The sequence below is a fragment of the Antechinus flavipes genome, chromosome 2 (assembly GCF_016432865.1).
Source record: "Antechinus flavipes isolate AdamAnt ecotype Samford, QLD, Australia chromosome 2, AdamAnt_v2, whole genome shotgun sequence".
Classification (NCBI taxonomy): Eukaryota; Metazoa; Chordata; class Mammalia; order Dasyuromorphia; family Dasyuridae; genus Antechinus; species Antechinus flavipes.
In genome coordinates, this window is record NC_067399.1 from 273,054,213 (window position 1) to 273,076,667 (window position 22,455).

Sequence of the window (22,455 nt, forward strand, 5' to 3'; positions counted from 1 at the left end):
GGACTAGAAAGTGGAGGTGGGAGTCTGGGAAAGAATTGTGAGAGGGTCGGTGCTGCTTCCACAAAGAAGTGATCATTCTAGTCCCATCTCTCCAATAGGGAGAGGGAAGGAAAGGAAGGGAATGTTTCCAGGCACTTTTGAGTTAAATTGATCCTGTAGACCAGGGGTGGGTAACCTTTTTTGTGTCATAGACTGTTCTGACAATTTAAGGAAGTCTATGAACCCATCTCAGAATGCTTGCTGCCTATATTCAGATTCAAAGGAAATGCTAAGTTTCAGCTAGAGGTTAGTGAAATCCCCCCCCCACCCCAGTTCAAGGACTCTCTGAAATCTGCCCACAGAACACTGGTTCTGCTCTAGAGAATGGGGAGATAGAATAGGGGTAGCTATCAAACCTGTCAGCCAAGGAAGGCTCCTTCCAGTGGGGATTGGGGAAGATGTGATGGGCCAACACCAGCCCATTTGCCTCTTCAGCCATTCACCCCTTGGTTCTATCGGGTCTCCGGGGTGGACTCTTAACATTACCCCCTCACATTGTCTGTGAATGTCTGGAGAAAAATGAAGCCCAAAGCGGGGAAGGGCTGAGCTGGAGTCCAAGAATCAGCCCGAAGCCAGAGAACTCGGGAGCCCAGGTTCCCAGTGGAAGGAGGGAAGGGGGAAGGATTGCAGCAGTTCCCAGGAGAGCTCGCTCTCTCTCTCTCTGAGGGATGACCCGGGCTACGAAGGGCCAGGAGAGCCTTCAGCAGCTTCTAAAGGCTAGGGAAACACACCCCGAAAGGAATCCCCCAGCCCTGGGAGAGAATAAGGGTAGTTGCAAGTGAGTCTGTCTCTGTGGATCTCTCCCCGTGTCAGACCATCTCATCCTTCAGACCCCCCCTCCCCTTTCCCCTCCCCTATAGTATCCTGCACCAATTTCCGACCCCAGCCATACAGACAAGGTAAAGATGAAGTAGAGAACAGGCAGGAGAGAGGGGATGCTGCTCCCGGCTTCTGGGAGCTGCAGTGTGCCCATCCCCCAACCCCCTCCCAGCAATTTCTTGCCAATGTCTCTGGCAGTCCTGGGGGGGAGGGGGGACGTAGATCTGTGGGGGGATGGGAAGCTCAGGGGATACCCGAGGATGGAAAGGGAGGGGAGCGTAGAGTCTGAAGCCATGAACCGGCACAGTGAGGGCAGGCATGAAGGGTGGGAAAGAGATTCCCCCCAAAATGAGGGCCTAGGGCACCAGGCGGTGGGGGGAGGGGAAAAGGGAGCGAGAGGGAGCAGCTTCTGCAGGGAGACACAGTCTGCAAAGACTCTTCTCCCGGCCAGCAATCTGGAGGCTGGTGCTGGACAGATGGGGGTTTTGGACACGGTGGCAAACGGACATGTGTTCCCCCAAAACGAGAGCTGGGTGTAGCCCTTCCTTGGCCCACAGCAATTCCTTCCATACTCAGGAGTGACCCAGCCAGACTCGGTCCTATCCCAACCCCACACCTGGTCCCTCACCTTCCTCACTGCCACCTCTAAAAAGCCCCCATAAAAAGCCTCATGAATGGGGAAATCCTTATCCCAGAGGAGTCACTGCTTTCTATCATGAGGGCACTTGACTCCAAATTATCTTTAGAGGGGTACTGCCTTCTATGGTTCCAGCGTCCATAAGTGCCCTGAGCACCTCTAGCCCCCTTCCCTGGGGCAGGTGCCCACTCGGCTAAGCAGCTGGATCTCAGCTTTCAGCATTTAATAGGTTTACCTACACGGGGGCAAATAATTTCCGGAGATCCCTTTAAGGGGTGGGGGGGTCCGACCCCTTTAAGAGGGAGGGGTCAGAGCCATAAGGACTATTAAAAAAAAAATCCAGCTTTCCTACTCTAACCGCCCTTAAGGCTTTTCTTTGAAGGGAGTTAGGGGAGAGGACTAAGGTGTTTAGAGCCCCTTGTTTAACAATCCTTAAAGGGGGAAACACTTAGCTGCCTTCCACTGCCACCCTTTCTCCCCTCAAGTACGGCTGTTCTTCTCAGTAACCCCTGGGATCTGCTGGGGTTCAAGGGTTTGCCACTGAAGCTAGGTGACCTTGGGGGCTCTTGGACCATCCTTTCTTGTCCAGAGTCTCAGCAGGGAATTTGGGGAATGAACAGCAGCCCCGCTGAGTAGACTTCCAAGTGTTGGGGGGGAGAAAAATCTTTCCTATGGTGGAAGTGTGTGTTGCAGGGTCTGAACACCCGACAGAGCTCCGTGGGCACCCACAAGCGACTCACTGCCAGGGAGCAGCTGGGGGGAGGTGCCTGCCGGACCTGCATCTACCATAGGCTGCATGCAGAGCAGTCTGTCTCTTCTGGCTGCCAGTTCAGTTGGGAGGGGCGGGGGAGGGGTGTTCACTGTGTTCCCCCAGCACTCCATGTTTTTTCCTTTCTGCATCTTCCCTTCTCAGCTCTCCTAGCCCTTCTCGTTGGCAGGGAGAGGAATGCTGGGAGTACTCTTTATCCCACCCTGGAGCCCACAGTGAATCCAACCTAAGAGAGGTGGGGGTGGAGTTAACCCCCAGGGAAATCTAGTTAGTACCAATTTTCCTTTCTGACAGCTCCTGAAGTCCTCTCTTTTGGTCTTGGGGGCTTTGGACTGGGAGGGGGAATCGGAGCCAAGAATCACTCCCCGTCATGCACCCTATGGTCCAGCCAATTTCATCCTTAGTCACTGGTGCTTTTGTACATGCCGTCCTCCATGCATGGAATGCCTTTCTTCCTCTTTTCTTCTTCTCAAACTCCCTAGTTTCCTTCAAAAACCTAGTTCAAATTCTACCTCCTACATGAGGTCTTTTCTGATTCCCACTCTGCCCCCACAACTAGTGAATCCCACCCCCAAAAAAATCCCGTATTTATTAAGAATGTCATTGTGTATACACATCTGACTCCCCAATAGAATGTAAGCTTCTTGAAGGGAGGAATTGCTTTGGTTTTGCCTTTTCGTCCTGAGAGCTTAGCACATACTATGTGTTTATTGACTGGGGGAATGATTGATCTTTTAAGGTCTAAAGGAAGTTCTGGAATGGATGGAGAGTCTATAAGGACTCCTGAGGCAGGGATTCAGGGAGAGAAGGAAGGCCTTGAAGGGGGGAAAGGGGAGGTGTGCTGCTGAATTTAAATTCTCCCTTCTCTCAAAAGTCTGCCCCGTGGAAACCTCACTGTCCTGGAAGCATCTTTTAGGGACAAAGGACAGTCAGGGAGAAAAGGAAGGTGGGTCTCATTCTCTACCGTCAATAAGGACAGCAGTAGAGGTGTCACAGTGGCACAGGCTTTGGGGGGCATCTGTTTTCAACTAACTGCTGGGGGGGTTAACAAATGCTCTTGGGGACTCTTTAATTATTTCTTCTGGCTTCGAGGTTTTAGGCCATGAAGGCTTGAGAGGTGGGGAGGAGGGTCAGAGTAACTTATGTAGGTGGAATGCCCTGGGCCTCAGCTCTTGGACTAAAGTTCAAAACTGTTCCCCATCGGATGAAGTTCCCAGTAGATCTAAAGGTTTGCCATCTACATCAGGCTAGTGTGGGGGCGAGTTCCTCCAGAGGACATTCTCCGGTTGAGCGGGCACACGGTCTGGAGTGGATTGCCATGTCTCCCAACAAGACCACTACGGTGCTATTCCTTCTCCTTCAGTTCGCCACAGAGAGGGGCATTGAGACTCCACTGTCCGACACAGGAGGGGGAAAACAGTCTCTCCTCCCTAGCCCCCGCCACCAGTGCCTCCGCCTAACCTGGCCTTCCAGCAGCAAAGACTGAGCCCTCAGTTACCAAGCCCCTCTAGCCCATACCTCATTTCAGATCCCTTCCCCTCCCCCACCCCCTCCCAAGTGGGAGCAGCTGCTGACAGGGAGCCTGTGTGTCTCCGAAATTTCCCTTCCCTTCCCCTCTCCTTCACTCCTAGTTCAGTTAAAGGCACAGGGGCACCGGGCTCTGCTGACTGCGGCGGTTTCTTCACCAACAATCCCTAACTGGGTGGGGGCAGGACTGGGGTTATCAGCCTACTCCCTAGTCCCCTGGGATGGGAGTAAGGGAGGGGCCGGGAGTAGGTACAGCCTGTAGCTCAGCTAGTGTTAAGGAAGCTGCCTCTGGTTCGGAGGAGGACTTAATTTGGGACCTCGCCCTGAGGGGCAAATAGTGAAGAAAGGGAGAAATGCCTAGTTTGCTTTGTGGGGGTGGTGGGAGTATGTCTATTCACGGTTTGGGGGAGGGGCTCAGTCGTCACTCAGTAGTGCTCCTGAGAGGATCGCAAAGGCTGAGGGATTAAGAATAACTCTGTACCCTCTCAGAGATCTCTAATGCCACATTCTTATCTCTCCAACCATACACTTCCCCTACTGAACCAAACCCTCCTTAAACCTGTCGGGCTGGGGATGGCAAAGACCCAGCTCCGGTCCGGAAGATGAGGTGGGTGAGCATTTGGGGGCGGGGGCTGGGAAGAGGTGGCTGTCCTGATCGTTTTGGAACTTTCTTTGGGTGTAAGGAAAGGCAATGAGAAGGCAGGAGAGGGGAAGAACTAGAAGAAAGGGCACAAAATTCGTAGTCAGAAGACCTGGATTCCAAAGCCCACTTTCATTGCCCATATATGACCGGGCAGAAATCACTCTTCACTTCAATTTCCTTACCTGTAAAAATGAGGGGGTTCAATTCGATGACCCCTAAAGGTCCTTCTCAGCGCCAAAAGGCACTCGCATATGAGCGCAAAACACCTATTTCCTAGTCTTACCCGGTGTGACTTGCCTGGGCCTCAGTTTCCTCACTTGAAAAATGAGGGGGTTGGGTCTTTAAGATTCCTTTCAGTTCAAAAATCTATGCTCCTATGATCCCCGCAGCCTCGGGAGGGTTGCTTAGGTTACTAGGAGGCTTGGTTTCTCCTGACCGAGTTCTCTTCGGGTGTTCCTCCCTCCCATGCCTGGGGCCCAGCGCATATTGCTCCCAGACCCCGGTCTTCAGACTGTCAGTGAATCTAGATTGTTCTTCGCCTCTCCCCTCCGCCTCGGCGTCTGGACTCCCCACCCGATCGGGGTAAGAGCGGGTGTTGGAGGTTAGAGACCTCGGCCACGCATAGCCTGAGCTCTGCCTCCTATGCCCACCGGGTTGACTAGTCATGCTCAGGCTCCTGGGGACGTGTCTGTGTGTGAGGGGGGAGGGGAGCCAGGAATGTGTCTACACAGCTCTGACTCCCACCTGCCAAAATAACTGCATCTCGGCTTGGGGACTCTGAGGTACCTCCGCTGAGACTGTCACACTGCCCACCCCTTGTTCGAGGAGCTCTCCCGGTGACTCCCCTAGTGGGCTGATGGCGGGTGAGGGGTAGGTAGGAAGGGGGGTGGTGTTGGGGAACGCATATTTGCCTTAGCCGTGAGATGGAAATAGGTGAAGGCTAAGCAAAAAAAATAAATAAATAAAAAATAAAAGGCAAGGGAAGAGAGAGAATTAGGATCTGGAAGGGAGGGGGTTGTTAGGGGAGGGGTCAAGAAGGGAAGATCGGAGGGGGGAAATGAGCTTATAAGGGGAGGGGGGAGCGGCGTGGCCAGGGGCTGACCTCACTGCAAGGGAAAGGAGACTGGTGCTAGGGGACGATGGAAGGGTGAGGCAGAGACCGGGCTCCCTGCAAAGGGGGCTCATCTCACTGGGGTCTGGGGTCCTTAATGCAGAAGGGGGCGTCCAATCTTGTTTCATTTCTTGCTGGGCTCCCTCTAGCTTAACCTCGGGCAGCAAGAGCCTGCGAGGGTGGGGTGTGTCCGTGCCTCCTGCAGTTTCCCTGGATGGGTGGCTGGGCGGGAGGGCGGGAGACGGAGGGGGTGGGGGGTGGGGGACGGGAAGGGGAATGCTAGCATGGAGGTGGGGGGGGCGCTACGTAAGACTTTCCTGGGGGGTAGCTGGGGCGAGCTTCTGGGGAGAGGGTCTTGGGGGTCGGCAGACTGGGGGGGTAAGACCATTGGGGGTGAGGGCCCAGGTTGGGGGGCGCTCCGGGAAACAGAGAGGTACAAGAGGCTGGCGAAGGAAATCCACCCCTTGGATACGACCCCCCCCTCCCCGCCACTCCCCGCACCTCCTCCCCCGGCAGCCTCGTGCTGCCCCCTGCGTTGGGACAGGCCGGCCGGTGGGGGCGGCTCTGATTGGTCCGGGGCGGGGAGGGGGAACAGAGGGCTGGGATTGGCTGGCGGGGGCCAGCCCAGGGCTCATTGCTAATTGGTGGAGGTGGCGGAGGGCCATAATCCGATTGGCTGCGGACGAGGAAGCAGGAAGGAGGGCGGCGGAGGCTTCGCTCTCGGGGAGTTTGTGGGGGAACCGCGAGCGGCGTAGCGGATCCCGGAGCCCGGCCCCGCCGCCCGCTTGTCTGGACGCCCGCCCCGCCTGCACGGCCCCAGCAGCCCTCCCGCCCCGGCCCGGCCCGCCCGCTCCTCCGACGGCCCCGCCCGGTCGCGGCCCCCGCTCCGCCCGCCCGGCCCCGGCCCCCAGGAGGAGGCGCTGACGCAGCAGCGTGGAGCCCGGGAATTGAGCGCCCCCGGGGGGTTCCAGCCGCCGGATTCCAGCCCGGCCGGGGCCTGCGGGCGTCCTGGGCCCCGTTGTCCGCGCCACCAGTCGGGTGAGCTAGAGGGCTGGGGGCCGAGGGGAGGGAGGGAGAGAGGGAGGTGAAAGAGAGGGAAGAGAGGGACCGTCCGCCTGCTCTCTCGATCGCTCGCTCGCCCCACCGAACGCGCCGCCGCCCCCGCTCGGGGGATGAGGACAGACGGACAGACGCAGAGCAGGTGCTGACCGCCCGCGCGGGCCGCCTCTCTCCTGAGAGTCCTGGCGTCCGGGTGGGTCCCCGCCATCGGGGAAGCGCGACGCGCCTCGAGGTGACAGCCCCCGGGGGCCGCCGCTGCCCGCGTCGGAAGGCGGGGGGTGAAGGGGGGTGGGGCGAGGGGCTGGCGGAGTGCATCCCGACCGCGGGCGGGCGTCCTGGAGCCGTAGCCGAGGTAGGGGCATTGGCCACTGCGCCTCGGCTGTCCGGAGCTGGCTCCTCGGGTGCGGGCGAGTGTCCCCGCTCTCCTTCCAGGGCCGCCGCGCCCCCCTCGCCAGCCCCCCGGGCGAGTGGCCGAGACCGAGGGCGGCCCCGCCGCTGCGAGAAGCGCCTGCCCCCGGAGGGCCCGCGATGGGGAGCGGAGCCGGTTCTAGAGTCAGGCTGGGAGGGGGGGCGGGGATCTAGGACCGGGCCGAGCCGAGCCGAGGGGAGGCGTGGACCGCGGTGTGCAGCCAGGGAAGGAGGCTGGGCACGCAACGGAACCAGGTTCGAGGACTGCGGAGCGGGGGAGAAAGGAGAGGGGAAAGCGGGGCTGCCGATCCGGGTCCGAGGAGCCGGGTTGTTTGGGGGGAGGTGGGTGGAATTGAAGTTGTCTGAGCTGCGTCGAAGTGACAGCGGGCCCGAGCTTCGCGGCCCGGCCCGGCCCTGCCCTTTCCGCCCCGCCGCCTTCTCTCGGCTGCGGCCTGGGGGGCTGGGTCAGCTCGGCTGGAGGGGCCAGCGCGGCCGAGAAGCGCTGGACAAAGGCGGCGCCCGCGAGGGAGCGGGGCGCAGGTGGTGGCGTCGGGTAGGGGCGCAAGGGTCCGGGGCGCCCACCCCCACCCTTCGGATGGCCCGACAGCTCGACCCGGCCCTAGAGACTGCGGGGCCGGAGGAGCGAGCCCCGGGCTTGGGGGGATCCGACTGCAGGAGGAGCCGCGGTGTTGTTGCCACGGCTCCCTAGATTGTCGGGCTTTTTCCCGGGAAGGGCTCTCCACGCTGGGGTCAGGCCCTGGCGGGGGCCGAGGAGAGCGGGAGCGGGGGCGGGGTAGCAGCAGGACGTCTGCGCTTCACCGGGCAAGCAGGCCCCTCGGCCCCATCGGCGAGGGAGGCGCTCCCGGAGCCCCGGAGGGGGTTAAAAGGAGGGAGGAAAGCATCAGGGAGGGGACCCTGCCCCATTTTTTTTTTTGAAGGTCCTTTCCCTCCCCGGGGTTCCAGTGAGCATGAGCCCCAGAGATGGAGGTCGCCTTTCAGAAGCAGAGAGGGATTTTCCCTATGGGGAGCACTTGAAAAAGGGTGCTAGGAGAGAAACACATATAGTGAGGGGATCGGGGAACAGGACCTCAGGTTCAGGTAAAAAAGGCTTGCAAATCAGCACTAGCTTCCTAATTGGCTTATGCTCGTTAGGGCCCTAAATTTGAGGGGAATAAACTGGATTAGGGGCAGATTTCCGATATACACACCTCTTCCATAACCCCGATCTCTATTAGGGCTTACAAAATGAGCTCCAGCGCCCCACACCAGTGCCTTCCTTTAATGAAAAATGCTTTTCTAGTTAGTGGAGGGAGGGGTGGGAGAGGAAATGCTCTCATTTTGACTTTGGAGATTATTAATAAAGCCCAGGGCCAGATTTTGATGATAAAAGGGAAAAAAAATAAAACAACACGTCATTACTTCGAGATGCTCCCCTGGGAGATTTTCTTGCCCCCATCATAAAACTTCCATAAAAAGGGAGAAGGGGTCCCTATCAGACTAAACCTTGCCCTAAAGGGACATCGTGTCCTGCAGGGAAGAGTGCATCACTACCACAAGAAGACTCTGGACAGTGGGGGTGGGGTGGGAGCCATTGCCCACTGTTCTTTTAAATTGTAGACACCTCCTCCAACATCAGTGTTGGGCTTTAATCCTGTAGCTATCTTCCTGGTCATATAAACACTTCCAGAAGTCCTTTTTCCCCTTCAGCTGCCATTTCTCTTAATAAAAAAGATGAAAACGTGGAGGAGAGGCTTAGGAGATGGTTTAGGGTATGGTTTGAAAACTTGAGTTCAAATCCCACCTCAGGCAGTGTTGAGTAAGAGCTACTACCAGCTGTTGGTTGGATCTAATCCCAGCTCCTGGGAAGCTGCTGATGCTCAGACTGTCAGTCTTCCCAGTGGTGCAGTGTGGGCTGCACTACCATCTCCCCTTGAGGGTGGAGCCTCTGGGCCAGAACATGAGCAGCTCTGACTGCCCGAATTGAGGGAGATTTGGTGGACTGGAGAATGCAGCTTAAAATGAGAGGGTTTCAGTTGCATAAACATCTCAGAATGGTGCAGGATCCAGGTCCTCCTGTCCTCGTGGGGCTCCAGGGCTGGGATTCCAAAGCACTCATCTGTCCTGGTATCTGTGCAAGAGATAATCTCTTCTAATAACTGGAATTCAGAATGGAACTGTGGGGATGGCCTTGCTCCTTCCTTGGTTAGGATGTCTTTCAGAGAAACCTCTAAAATCAGACACAGCTGATGTTGTAGAGGAGCTTAGCTCCAGGAGATTCTGACCAATGAAATTTTTCATGGGTATTCTATCGATTCTCTATTTTTAAGCTGTATCTAGTCCGTCCACCTTTTCATTCTGAGTGCCACCCTTGTTCAGGCTCTCATCACCTCATGACTGGATTTTTCAATAACATCTTACTATTCTCTCTGCTTTCATTATTCTAGCCTGCCCAAACACAGAACAGTTGTGCTAAAATATCATTTTAATCAGTCATTTCCCTGCTCCCAAACCTTATAATGGCTTTCACTTGCCTACAAAATATAACTCAAATTCCTTAGCCTGACTTATATCCAGTTCCATATTGGAGACAGAATGGTAAAGAGGAAAAGCTTTAGTCACTGGTCGTGGATTCACATTCCAACTCTTGATGCTTATTTATGTGCCGTTAAGCAGATCAGATCAGTTAATCTGCCTGCACCTCAGTTTTTCATCTGTAAGGGAGGGGGTGGTTCTAGATGACTTAAGGTCTTTTTTCAGCTCTAAATTCTAGGATCTTCCAACCTTTTCTCTTTAATGCTTTCTTCTAATTGGGGCAGCTAGATGGCGCAGTAGACCCAGAACTTGGGTCTGGCATCAGGAAGACCTGAGTTCAAATTTGACCTTAAAACACTTACTAGCCTCGTGATCCTAAGCAAGTCACTTAACTGATGTTTGCCTCAGTTTCCTTCTCTGTAAAATGGAAGTGATAGTAGCATCTACCTCCCAGAGTTATTGTGAGAATAAAATGAAATAATGCCAAAGTACACTCTATATAAAATGTTAGCTATTATTATTATTACTCAGCCAAACGGGTAATTAATACTTCTTGAGCAGTCCTTCCTCTACCACTTTAGGGGAGAATTCTCCCCTAACAGAATGTTGCCCCTACTTCAACCAAACGCCAACTCCCTATCTTTCAAGAATGAGTTCTAGTACTCCCTCTCCAGTGAAGCCTTCCCTAGCTCCCAATTATCTCTTTGAACGCTACAGTGCTGGAGTGCCTGCACTGATAAAGCACTTGTTTTTTGTTTTTTGTTTTTTCTCACTGGTTCATGTATTTTTTGGTTTTTTGTCTCCATAGTTAGATTCTGGACTTCTTGAGAATAGGAATTGTATGCTCTCCTTTTTCACATTATACCTTGTGGGGCTTAACACACATAAGCTTTCAATGAAAAATTTTGTCATGAATGAATGAATGAAGAATGCTATTGAATTGAAAAGAGAAGCACTTGACCCAAAATACCCAGTATTTTGTATGCCCTTAAGGGACTCTGACCTTTCCTTGTTGGAGGTAGACATGCTGGGTCATTTGATGGGGGAGGAAATGAGATTTTGCTATCTCCTTACTGTGCTATTTTTCTTTTGTATTTTAGTTTGCGCTTAGCATTCTGGGATTTTGTGGACTCGTGTATGTTAGTCTTCTGCACTTTTGGTGATTCTGTGTAGTAGATTGTCCTCATGACACCATATAGAGATGGATCTGAAAATGTTGTAATCCTGTTTTCTTCCTACTCAACCAGACCATCTCCCCCCACCCACACACTTTAGCTGTCGTTATGCAATTTTCCTTGTCCATGCTAAATGAATCCATGTGTTTTATCTCTTCTTAGTCTTGGGTGTAAATGAGGGAAAAAATATTTTGGAGGGGAGAATAGAGATTCCTAAATTGTGTGGATTCCTAGTTTCCAGTCTGGTATAGAGGGAAGGCAGTGTGTTTCAGCTAGTCTGGGACAGAGGTCTTTTGAAAACAGATCTATCCATAATTAAAGCTAATTGAAAAGAAGTAATTAGGAATCCTATCAAATTTGAGTCTCTGTGGCCGCCCACCCTTAACCGGTGTAGAGAATGGGCTAAGACTATTGACTAGATTGAATCTAGATACTTAAAAATAAATTCTTCAGCTCTCCTGCCCCCCCATCTCCCCTTTTGTGCCCCAGTTTGATGATAAATGGACTAGCATTTCCTTCCAGAAGGGAAAGATACTTCTTCTTGTTACCATGGCAACAAAGCCCACTCCCCCATCAAAGAAACCACCACCTTTCCTCCTCATCTACTGTAGCTCAGAAGAGGTACTACAGCTTAGAACTAGGGTTCATTCATAGCTCCAAGCTGCTTTGCTCTGTGGCCCTTAGACACAATTCTTCCCTTTACCGGGCATCAGCACAATTTTTTCATCTAAAACAGTATCTGGATTATATACTCTTGTTTTTCCCACTTGGAACTAGAAGCTCTAAGGTGTCTCATCAAGGATCATAGAAAATCTTTCCCTTTTAAAAACTCTTATCTGAAATTTTAAAATTCCCATTATCATCTCCACCTTCAGCTTGAAAAAAAAAATTAGTCTTCTCCACATCCTCTGGCACCTGGAAGGATGAATGGGAAACTGGGAATTGTTATCATTTATAAAGAAAGTTTGAGAAAATCTATAAGGAATTTCCCTCCCTTTGATAATCTCTTTTTTGCCTGCCTGTTTTCTCCGACATCCCACCCCCCCCCCTTCATACTTCATTATCATCTCTTCTCCTCTCCTTCCCCCACCTCAAGTTGGACTTCCTCAGGAATTTTCAATTTATTTTCATTCCTTTCAGTATTGCTCTCTCAGGGCTTGGGAGGATTTTCGTGTGGATTTTTTTTTCTTTCATATTATCTTGTTCTTATTCTGTTTGGCCTTGCTCTGGCAGCATCTGGCCTCAATGCCTCGTCGCAAGGTGAGCCATTAAGGGGGAAAAAAAATCTAAAAAAAAAATCTCTGGCGTTGAGAAGCAGGCTGGGTCTAAGACTGCCAGCTGAAGCTGCTGGGTTTATGGAGCGTTATACGAACAGCTCCGACTTTAAAAGGCCTCCTTTTTATGAATGGGTAGTGAGGAATGTAAATAAAGCAGCATCTCTCAATGGGGAAGCATTTTACATAAGCAGCGCTACCCCAGGCCCAAGTATTTATGGGAATTTGCTAGCACAGTCTGGCGAGGCTCACTTCCTTTGTGAACTTGCCATTGTGCTGGGGACACGAGGCCTTCAGTGGGGTGAGGGCAAAAGCTGGGGTGAAGAGGGTTGGTCGCTGCTTTTCCTCCAAAAAGAAAGAGGTTTGGGGGTCTTATGCATAAAAGGGGCACCTTGGCTTGGAATACACCAGCTTATAGGATAAGGGATATGCTGCTTGTTTAAATTGGAGGGAAAAGGTGTAATCCAGCCTGTCATGATTAGGAATTCAATCCCCAGTAGACTGGGTTCCTGGTATCCTCCAGCTATAGACCACTGAAGCTGATGCCCATTCCCTGGGAGAGAGGGAGGTCTCAGGTAATTGAATTCTTCCTTTTACCTAGAGTCCTGTCCTCCATCTTCCCCAATCCTTCCCTCCCCACCCTCTCTCCCCCCATCTCTGTTTCATGGTAAGGCTATTAATGTTAGGTAAAATGGTTGAAAGGAAGGAGAAAGAGTATAGGTGGAAGACTAATCAGGTCCTGAATAAATGAAAATTTATTATGATAGTTTTTTTTAAATCTCCAGATCCTCCCTCCTATTTTTCCTTGAGTCAACTAAGGCTTTGGCGCCTTGTCTTGACAAAACTGGTTTGAGCCGGTGGACTAGATGAACAGACCTAGGGAAGGGAGGAATAGGTGGATGTCCAAGGATAGTGGCCATTTAAACCCCATTTCTCTCCCAGGGGGGACCACTTACTGAAGTGGTTCTCAGCTTTTCACAAAAAATAACATTGCCCTTAAGCTCCTTTTTGAAGGCCCTTCCACAAGGAGAAAGGGCAGCAAAGGTACCCCTAACTAGACATGCTTTATCCCAAGGAACTTCTGTTAGGAACCTAAACCAGGTTGCTTGAGTGAAAGGACTGACCACTGATTCTCCTCATTCCTTTGGGATCAAATCAAAATCAGATGTGATTTTTCCAGCTCTTCAAAGAGAGTGGGATTTTAATCCCTGACCCTACCCCTAAAGTGTAAAAAAGATCTCCTTTTCACTCTGTGATATATAGTTGATTATATGCAATCTTTTGTCCTTCTGATGCCTTCATGGTCCTTCTGCCTAGCTAGATAGTGCTGTTTCCAAGACATAGAGGAAAAGAAATGGAGGTAGATTTTTGATCCTTTGTCCAATTGTCAGTACCAGAAGCTATTGTCTTTTAATTGGGGGTTGGGAGTGTCAGTTAAAAAAAACTTCCACAAATATTACTGTTTTGTTTTGTAAACCTTTAAGTATATTTAATTATATTTTCACCTGAAAAAAATCTAAACTGAACCCTGTATAATTATAGAGACCAAGTTGCAAATATAACGTACTAATGACCCAGAATAGAGTTAAGAAAATGTATTTCTCTTGTTGCAAAAGTGAGGAGTATTTTGGCTATGAAACAGTGTATATACTTTTGGAAATGGTCACTCTGGTAGTTTTGGCGAACTTCCCTCCCCCTACCTTATTAAAATCTTTATCTGGGAAGAGACAGGACCATATTTTATTTTATTTTAAAATTTTTATTTTAATTTTTTTTATTTAAAAAAATTAAATTTTTATATATTTTCTATCTCTCAAATATACACAACTTTTAAATATTGTAGCTTGGATTCATGTTCTAAGTGAATGTTGGGTCAGGTGATTGGCATCAATTTTGATTATGAATTTGGGGGTGTGCTAGAGTAATGTTTTTCAATCAATGTGAATCATAGTAGTTTTTATTGCCAAAGATTTTTTCTAAAAACTTGTAAATATAAAAAACCCAACTGATTCTTCCTCCTTTTTCTCTGCTTGTGATTCCCAAGAACTCCAGAGCTAATATTGAAAGGACATAGAAGTCATGGTAGAACATTTAGTTTTAGTAAATGAGTAGAACCATTGCTCAGTTTCATTTGAATTGGTAAATATTGTTTTAGGGGGTCATTGTCATTCAAAAGACATTGAGATGCACATGTACCTAAGGACCTGAAACTGTTGAAACCTCTGTGACCCTGGTCATCATTTCCCATCTCTGGCCTCAGTTTTCTCATCTGTAAATTGAGAGGGTTGAACTAGATGATCTTGAAGTTCCTGGCAGCTCTAATTTTGTGATTTCAGGTGCCAGTCACTGTTAGGTGTGGGAAACTGCAGACGGAAAACAACCCCTGCACACACCCAGTTCTTTGCCTAGAGAAGCTTATTATCTTGTTGAGTATAATGCAAGCTAAGACTAATAAGAGGTCAGATAGGAAGATGGAATCACCAAGGGGAAAGGTGAGAATATCAGGGAAAGACCTAATAAAACAGGACAGTGCATAGGACCATAAAGGATAGAGGATTTCAACAAGCAAAGATGTAGGTGGCTATTGCAGCCACTGAGAGTCAGGGAGTCGGAATGATGTGCACAAATGGAGTGCCTCTTAGGAGACGGGAAAGAGTAGGATGAGGTTGCGGAAAGACTAATAGTCCAGTTTGACTGAAATGTAAATTGTGAAGGGGAAACTATGAAACGACAGCAAGAAGGTAGTTGGGAGTGAGGATCAACCACGATTTCAGAATACCTATAATGAAATGCACTAGTACCTGACTCTTGAGAGAAAGGTGATGGGACATCATTTTAGCTAGATATGACCAGTGTGAGGATTTGTTTTGACCGTCTCTGCCTATTTGTAATGAGAGTTTTGTTTTTCTTTTCCTTGCTTTTCCAGGGTCTTGTAATGAGAGAGAGAGATTTTTGTGCATTAGAAAAATAAAATTAAGGTGTTTTTTAAAGGTAGTTTGAAGCCAATGTATGAAAAGCCTTAAAGTGTTTCATCCTGTAGAGAATGGGGAATTTACCGAATCGGACAAGTAATGTGATCAGACCTGTACCTTAGGGAGATTGCTTTAATATGGCCTTAATAGGTAGGATAGATTCCAGAAAAGACTATTAACTAACTAGTAGGAGGCACTGCTCTGGTGGTAGCAGGAATGAAAAGGATTAAATGCTATTTTTTCAAAAGACAGGACTTTGTTGTTGATTGAATAGGAGGGACAAATAAGACGGAACTATCTAAGTATACTATTTTGAACCTACATTGCTGGTGGAGTGGTGATCTCTCCAGAAATAGCTTAGGAGGAAAATTGGTTTGTTTGTTTTTTTTTTTTTTTTCTCCTCCCTTTAGGAGAGGAAGAAAGGGAAGGAAAGATGAGTTCAGTTTAAGTGTTGGCTAGATAGAAATGCCCACCAAAGGGTGGCCGTCAGGGACTGTAAATATAGATTTAGATGTAATAATTGAAGCCATAGGAGTAAACAGTATTACTCAGGAAAAAATGGAGAATTGAAAAAAGAATACATGAAGAAAGGACCTCAGGACTCCGAACTGCACATTTAAGGATTGGGAGGAGGAGGGAAAAGAACCAGTAAAGGAGATCAAAAAGGAATTGTTGGGGGGGGGAGGGAAGCGGGGAAGAAGAGACCTTTAGAGAGCAGTGTCATAGAAGCCAGCTGATTAAGAATATGGGGAAGGAAGGGGAGGGGGAGAGAGAGAGTGTGAGAGAGAAAGAGATGGTGTCACATGACACAGAAAGGTCAAAAACGATGGGTCTTGCTTATAAACTCATGGAAAAATTGTTATTGGGGTACCAGCATGATACTAAGATGGGCTGGCACAAGGTTGACATTTAAGAGCCATGAGATCATCTTCCAACTATATTCAAATTGGTCAAGCTCTTATTAGAACGCTATTAACTAAATGACTTGACAGGTGTGGAAAACTTAGCCGGGATTCAGAAAAAAGCTAAAAAAAAAAATGGGAAAAAAAGTGGAGAATAAAATCACCAAGGAAAAGAACAGGATTTGGAACTGCTGAATATAAAGAAAAAAGACTTGAGGGATCAACTAAATATAATTTTATATAGTAGAGTATTTAGTGGATCTAAAATCAGAGGATCTGTGTTTGAAATCTCCATTCTGACATTCCTATGTAGGAACAAGTCAAATGGCCTCCCTGGCCCTCAGTTTTCTCATCTTTAAAATCAGAGCACTGATCTAAATTGCCTCTAAGGACTCTTCCAGCTTAAATATATAAAATCCTAAACATTTTTATGAGGTTCTATGAAAAATAGTGGTTAGCTATTCTCTACTTCTACTTGAGGCAGATGTAAAATAAATGTTTTCTGATTTGCTGACCACTTTTGACCCTGGAGAACAGATAATGAGACAGTCTTCTATTCCTGGTGTACACAGATAGGGAGAACTATGGATTATATACACTGTGGCACAATCACCATGTTAGTTGATTTTTACCTGTTTTTTTTTTTTTTCTTCTTGTGTTGGAGGGACAGGAAAGGAAGGATGGTATATTATAGGAAAAGGAGTGAAATGTAAAATCAAAAGGCATCAATAAAGTTTCGAAAGGAAACAAGATTTAATTGTAGCAAGAGAATTTTAGAAAAAGTACCAAAAACTTCCGAGGTTATAAAAGAAGTCGTAGAATCTCTTCCCCAGGAGATGTTTTAAAATTGGAGAAACATTCTTTATATCTCTTCTTCCCTTCCCAAAAAACCTTTTCCCTCATGGGATAATACAATTGATCCCTGGTTTTACAAACTAATTATATTACAAAAGTTCAGATAAGTTTTTTTTTTTTTTAACTCTGTTTTGTTGGGGTTTTCTTCAGAAGAAAAAATTTTAGAAATGATGATTTCGTTTCAGACCAGCACCCAAAATCTGTTTAATCTATAATATAACTGAATATTGTATATTTAAAACAAAAATAGTAGAAAATAATTCTTTTATACCACATGATAAAATTGAAAAGATAATTAGTTTTTATTTTATCTTAAATACTGGTGTTTTGAAGAAAAGCATATTTAGAGAAGAATGAGAAAGCAGATTAAAAACTTATAGGGATCACGAAGACAACTTAGTTTCAAGGACTCAAAAGGTTGATAGGCAGAAGTTCTTTGTTAAATTTAATTTACAGATTTTCAGCTTTTTTTTTTCTTTCTAATCGGTTGTAAGCTCCTTTATATCAGGGACTTCAGTTTTGGCTTTCTTTCTACCATGCCAGAAAGGTAGCTAGAGCTTAATAACTGTCTGTTGATTAATTGATTCTTTGCTAAAGGTAAATCAGTAGCACTACCACTCTTAAACTTGTCAGACATGATTAGGGTCAATTTTAGTTTACAAATGAAATAAAAGAGGGAGAAGTGTTTTTCTAAAGCAATTGCCAAGAGTTGAAAGGAGGTTGGTAAAGGAGATAGAGGGGGGTAAAGAGGAAGATGTACATGCCCCATGGAAGAGTGCTTAAGATGTATGTAGTTAACTGGGCTGTCAGCCGTGAGAGAAAAGAAGGGAACTCAGGTGGAGCCTAGAAAAATGCATGATCACTGAGAAGGAAGGAGAAGGGAGAGGAATAGGGCAATTACATGGCTTAGTGAATAGAGTGCTGGACCTGCAGTCTAGATCCTGAGTCCAAATCTGGCCTGAGACACTTAAAACTGTGTGACCTTGGCCAAGTCACTTAACCCTGTTTACTTCAGTTTTCTCATCAGTAAAATGAGCTGGCAAAGGAAATGGTTGTTCCATTATTCTTGACAAGAAAATCCCAGGTAGGGTCACAAAGAATGAGACACAGATGAAAACAATTGAACAAGAATTTTTAAAAAGCCTTAGGGTTCAGATCAGATAATGTTTCTTTGCTCACCACCAGCTAAGAGAGTCTGGGTCTTGCCTATCCTTTTTATTTATATAATATGAATATTTCAGGTATTTCTAACTGCTTCTTAGATATAGGGTTATTGGGAAAGTTTTTTTCTGTATTCCCTGAATCTATTTTTGTCTCAATTAAAACATTATACTAATAAGACCAGTCACACATTCAGTCCATATATGCACCACTTAGCCTGATCTTTTCCATAGCCAAAAGACTAGCCATAACTGGCAAGTCATTTTAGAAAGTTATGTCCTTGGTTGCCAGAGTCTGGATAAAAGAGTTTAGCTTTATGAATAGATAGCAATGTCCATTCCTGAAACAAGAGAAAATATAACAGTAATGTCACCTCTGAATGTGATATGCAGCAAATCACTAATATATTTTGCATAAGTCTTCCCCATTTTACAGGTTTGTGATTGAAAAATATGAGGAAGGGGGATATTCGTCTTCATTTTGCTGTGAAATGCATTTTTCAGTTCAATAAAGGGAGTTTGCTGAGTATGTGTTTCTCTTACTCACCCTATATCTTCCTTGTGTCTTTCAAATTGTTGAATGCTTTGGCATAACTAGCTTCCTGGCCCAACCTGGCAATACAGTTTGATGTGATTCAGATATTCCTTTAAGTGGCCATTTCAGTCTTAAGACCCTCCCAAGGCTTTGGGTCTGTCCGGTGATATACATACAGTTTTACATCCCTTCTACAGAGGGGATGGGTTGTCCTCATGTCACTCCTAAAAACTATCTTTTGCTAGGCATCCCTTTGTGAAATAGGATAATATGAACTTGTTGGTTTGTATAATTCTTTAAAGTTTATAGACTGTTCTCCACAGGACAAAAATCTGAGAGCAGTTGTAGAAGTATTTTTACCTCTATTTTACAGAAAAGAAAACTTAGGCTTTGCCTCAGGTTGAATAGCTGTGATCAACTGGAATTTGAACTTATGTCTTCTGATCCCAAGCGCAAAGCATTTTCCACCACATCACTTGCCTGTGTGTGTGTTTCTTTTTACTACAAATTAGAAACTTCAACAAATTCAAACAAATTGACTCCAGAAAGGAATGAGATCTAATTGGGCTTATTTCTGCTTAGATACTTATATATTTCAGCCATGCGACTCCTCCTTCCAACAGATATAAAATCCTAGACCTATTCTCACCCTGTGTGCTTCTTGCCATATAGTGCTCAAAAATCCTCCATAGGAATTTCCCCTGATGTGCTACATTATCCATAAACACGTATATTATGCCATACATATAAGTGTGTGTATGCCATCCTGAATTTAAAAAAAAAATAGCAATTTCCTTACAGCTCATGTCCCATTGTTATCTGGGTACTTTACAAAGTTTTGTTGCTGTTTTTGGTATTGATTCATAAAATGTTAGAACTGGAAGGGACTTTAAAAATAATTTAGTCCAACGGTTCCTAACCTGAGATCCACCTGCTTGTTTTTCTTAATATTTTAACAACTATTTCATTATAATTGCTTTTTTGGTAAACCTACATATTTTATGTATTTAATATCATTCTTTCAAGGAGGAGCCAGTAGCTTCCTCTGATTGCCTGAAGGATCCTTGACATAAAAAAAGGGGAAGAGCCCATGCTTTATTTAGCCCATCTCCCTCCTTGTACAAATGTAGAAAGGGATAAGAAGGTTGGATTACTTGCCTAGGATCCCAGAGGAAGGCAAAGTGACAGACTTGGCCCTGCTGGGTCACAGCCCAAGGCTTTTGCTTCAGTGGCCACAATCTCTTATGCAGGTGTGCCTTCTTTCATGTAATGACACACCTGGAAAAAAGCAGTGTTTCAAGTTAAGTTTTGTAAATGGAATCATTTTAAGTTGAGGAGTTTGCCGTTTAAAAGAATCCTTTGAAGAATCCCTTTGTGATGCAAATAATCACTTCCTAATTTGTCTCTTCTCTCACTTTGTAGCTTCTTACAGTGAGGCACAAGTTATAAACTAAGCTAGCTGCTTTGTGCTGTAAGAAGCATATCTGGTTCTCCTGGTAACCTTCACCATCTAGGGCCCAGGGGCTATAGACTTAGACTCCTCAGGCTCCTCTCCTTAACTTAGTCACATCTCTTTCCTTGTGGGCAGAACCATTCCAGAAGAGCTGTTGACACTTCAACCTTCAGTGAAAATTTCATGACCTGCATGGGTAACACTCCTTCATGTCACTACTTTTTGTGTGTGTGCTCATTTAGGAAAGGAAGGGGAAAGAAAGGCTTCTATAGTTTCACTTAGTGCAAATTAAAGCCCATTTCCCAACCCCAAGATAGAAGTAGATCCTAGAAATAGATTGACTGGACCAGTATACCAAGTATACCAGGGCAAACTGGAGCCTGAGGTTAATGTAGTGGGACCACTGGGCATCAGAAAGGCTTCAAAGGTACCCTGAGGCCCAACAGCTTAGGAACATCTCTTGTAGAAGTGTTGAGAGGAGTGAAAGGTGAGGCCAGTCTATTTGCGGCAAGCCAGAGCGGGTAGTGAGGCAGATCTTCCAAGAGGGTCAGGTGGCAGTGGTTGGAGTGGTTCCCCAGAGCACCCTGGATGTGTGCCCACGCCAGCATGGTGTCTAGGTTTCATTCATTCAGCAACTCTATTTGGAGTGCCTACTATGTACCAGGCACTATGCTGTGTGCTAAAGGGGAATTAAAAGATAGTCCCAATATGTTCTCCTCAGGAGATATCATTGCCCTGGTTGTCTCTGCCACCTTTTCCTAGGGGCAAAGCTTTCTTGGTGAGTACCCATCAGTGCCCTAGCTCTCCTGTGTTGAGATCAGTCTAGCAGCATCCTCTCAGAGGAAGTTGAGATAGTAGAAAGGATTGTTGAGTAAACTTGATATGGGGGACATCCCAGGCCTTCCCAACCAGGAAGGCTTAGTTCTTAAGAACATGTGGCTTCGGCACTCTTAAGACACTGACCATAGAATTCCAAGCTCATCGAACCTGTTCCAGGGTAGATGGAAAAGCCTGCTTCTAGGTTACATTGCACCCCAGCTTTCATTTTCTGTCACTTGTATTAATCTGCCCCTGTCTATGGATTTCCGTCCTAATGGATTGAATGGCAGAGATAGCTTTTTAATCGACACCTAACAGAGCTGAGATTATCATTTCTTCAGGATCGATACTGCTCTGTGGTTCCTGGCCTTGAGCTCACAATGAATTTGGGAGTAAAATCCACATTCCCTTACCACACCACCCCACCTCCCCCACCTCCTTGAAGAAGCTAAAAAGTATTTCTCTTGGCTGGTTTTACCATGATAATTTTGAAGTTCTACATAAAGGTAGAGAGTGGGCTTTCAGTCAGTATTGGAGTGAGAGATCCCTGACCCCAATTCACACCATACTCAGCAGAACTAGAAAGGAGTGAAGATCCCAATTTTCCCATGATGTAATACTTAGACTTTTAAAATGTAAAATTATAACAGCGTGGCAAAAGTTCAGTGTACAGGCAGAATTTCTTCGTTTTTCTAAATGAGAAGAAAGGGAGCTGGCCTCATTTGGAGGTATAGACCCTTAATATAGAGAAGGGCTATAAGGAACAGACCCAGGGTGCTTCTGAAGTTAACCAGCTGCTGACACTCATCTAGCTAGCTCCCCACTCACGGTGGAAGAGCTCCCAACTGTGAGGGAGCTCTCTGCCCTCCCAAGCCCAGATGGTAGGAAGGACAGGAGGGGGAGGTACAAGCAGCCCTCCAAGATGGCTTTTGGATTGTCTTCTATGAATTACAGAGTGATAGCTGAGAATTGATGATTCTCTTGATCCCCGCCCTTGGTATAGTTGGTTAAGTAGTCTCACTTTTAGTACAATAAGAACAGCTGGGAGGATGTAGAAGAAAACAAGGAATTCCCTGCCTGTTTGTTCTCTACCTTTCCCCTCCCCCAATCCCACTTTCTGCGACTCTCACTCTAGACCAGATTGAGGATCAGCCTACTAAGGGTACCTCCCCTTTCTGTGCCCTTTTGCCACAACTCAGCAACTGTTCCCCACACCCACCCCTAGGTTTCTAGTCTTCTCATGTTCTTTGTCCTTTCAAAATGTTGGATGGCAAAAGCTTGAGAAGCTGGTAGGATTTAGCTCTAGAAGGAGTCATTTAGTCTAGCTTAGTGTAGTGAATAGAGTGTTAGACTTGGAGTCTGGAAGAGGGAAGTTCGATCCCGAGTTACTAGCTTTGTGACCTTGGGCAAAGCAACTAACTTCTCTCTGCCTCATATACCACATCTCTAAAACAACAGGGTCAGACTCATGACTTCTAATGGTCTTTCTCAGCTCTAAATCTACATGTTAGTGCTCTCTCTCATTTTTCCATTGAGCAAACTGAGGTCCTTAGTTATGTACCTTAAATAACTTATACCTGAAAGAACTTGGAAAAGTAGGGTCTCTGATGCTAAATCTAGTATTCTTGCCACTATCTCACACTGCCAGAAATTCACAGTTAAGAATGTATATGCTACGCTTTGTGGGAGTATTTACATTTTAAAAGAAGCTGATAGAACTGGACAATGTTTAACTACTAATGGTGGTGTTTCTGCGGTGAGGAAGA

The 22,455-nt window shown here is 47.0% G+C and overlaps 1 protein-coding gene across 1 annotated transcript in view; it reads left to right on the top strand.

Moving 5' to 3' along the window:
* Positions 1 to 6,428: 6,428 nt before the first annotated feature.
* BAHD1 (bromo adjacent homology domain containing 1) overlaps positions 6,429 to 22,455 on the top strand; it is a 34,433-nt gene continuing 18,406 nt past the window's right edge. Inside the window, exon 1 of the mRNA XM_051977086.1 lies at positions 6,429 to 6,583. The gene's annotated coding sequence lies outside the window, so the exon portion shown is untranslated. The remainder of the gene's footprint in view (positions 6,584 to 22,455) is intronic.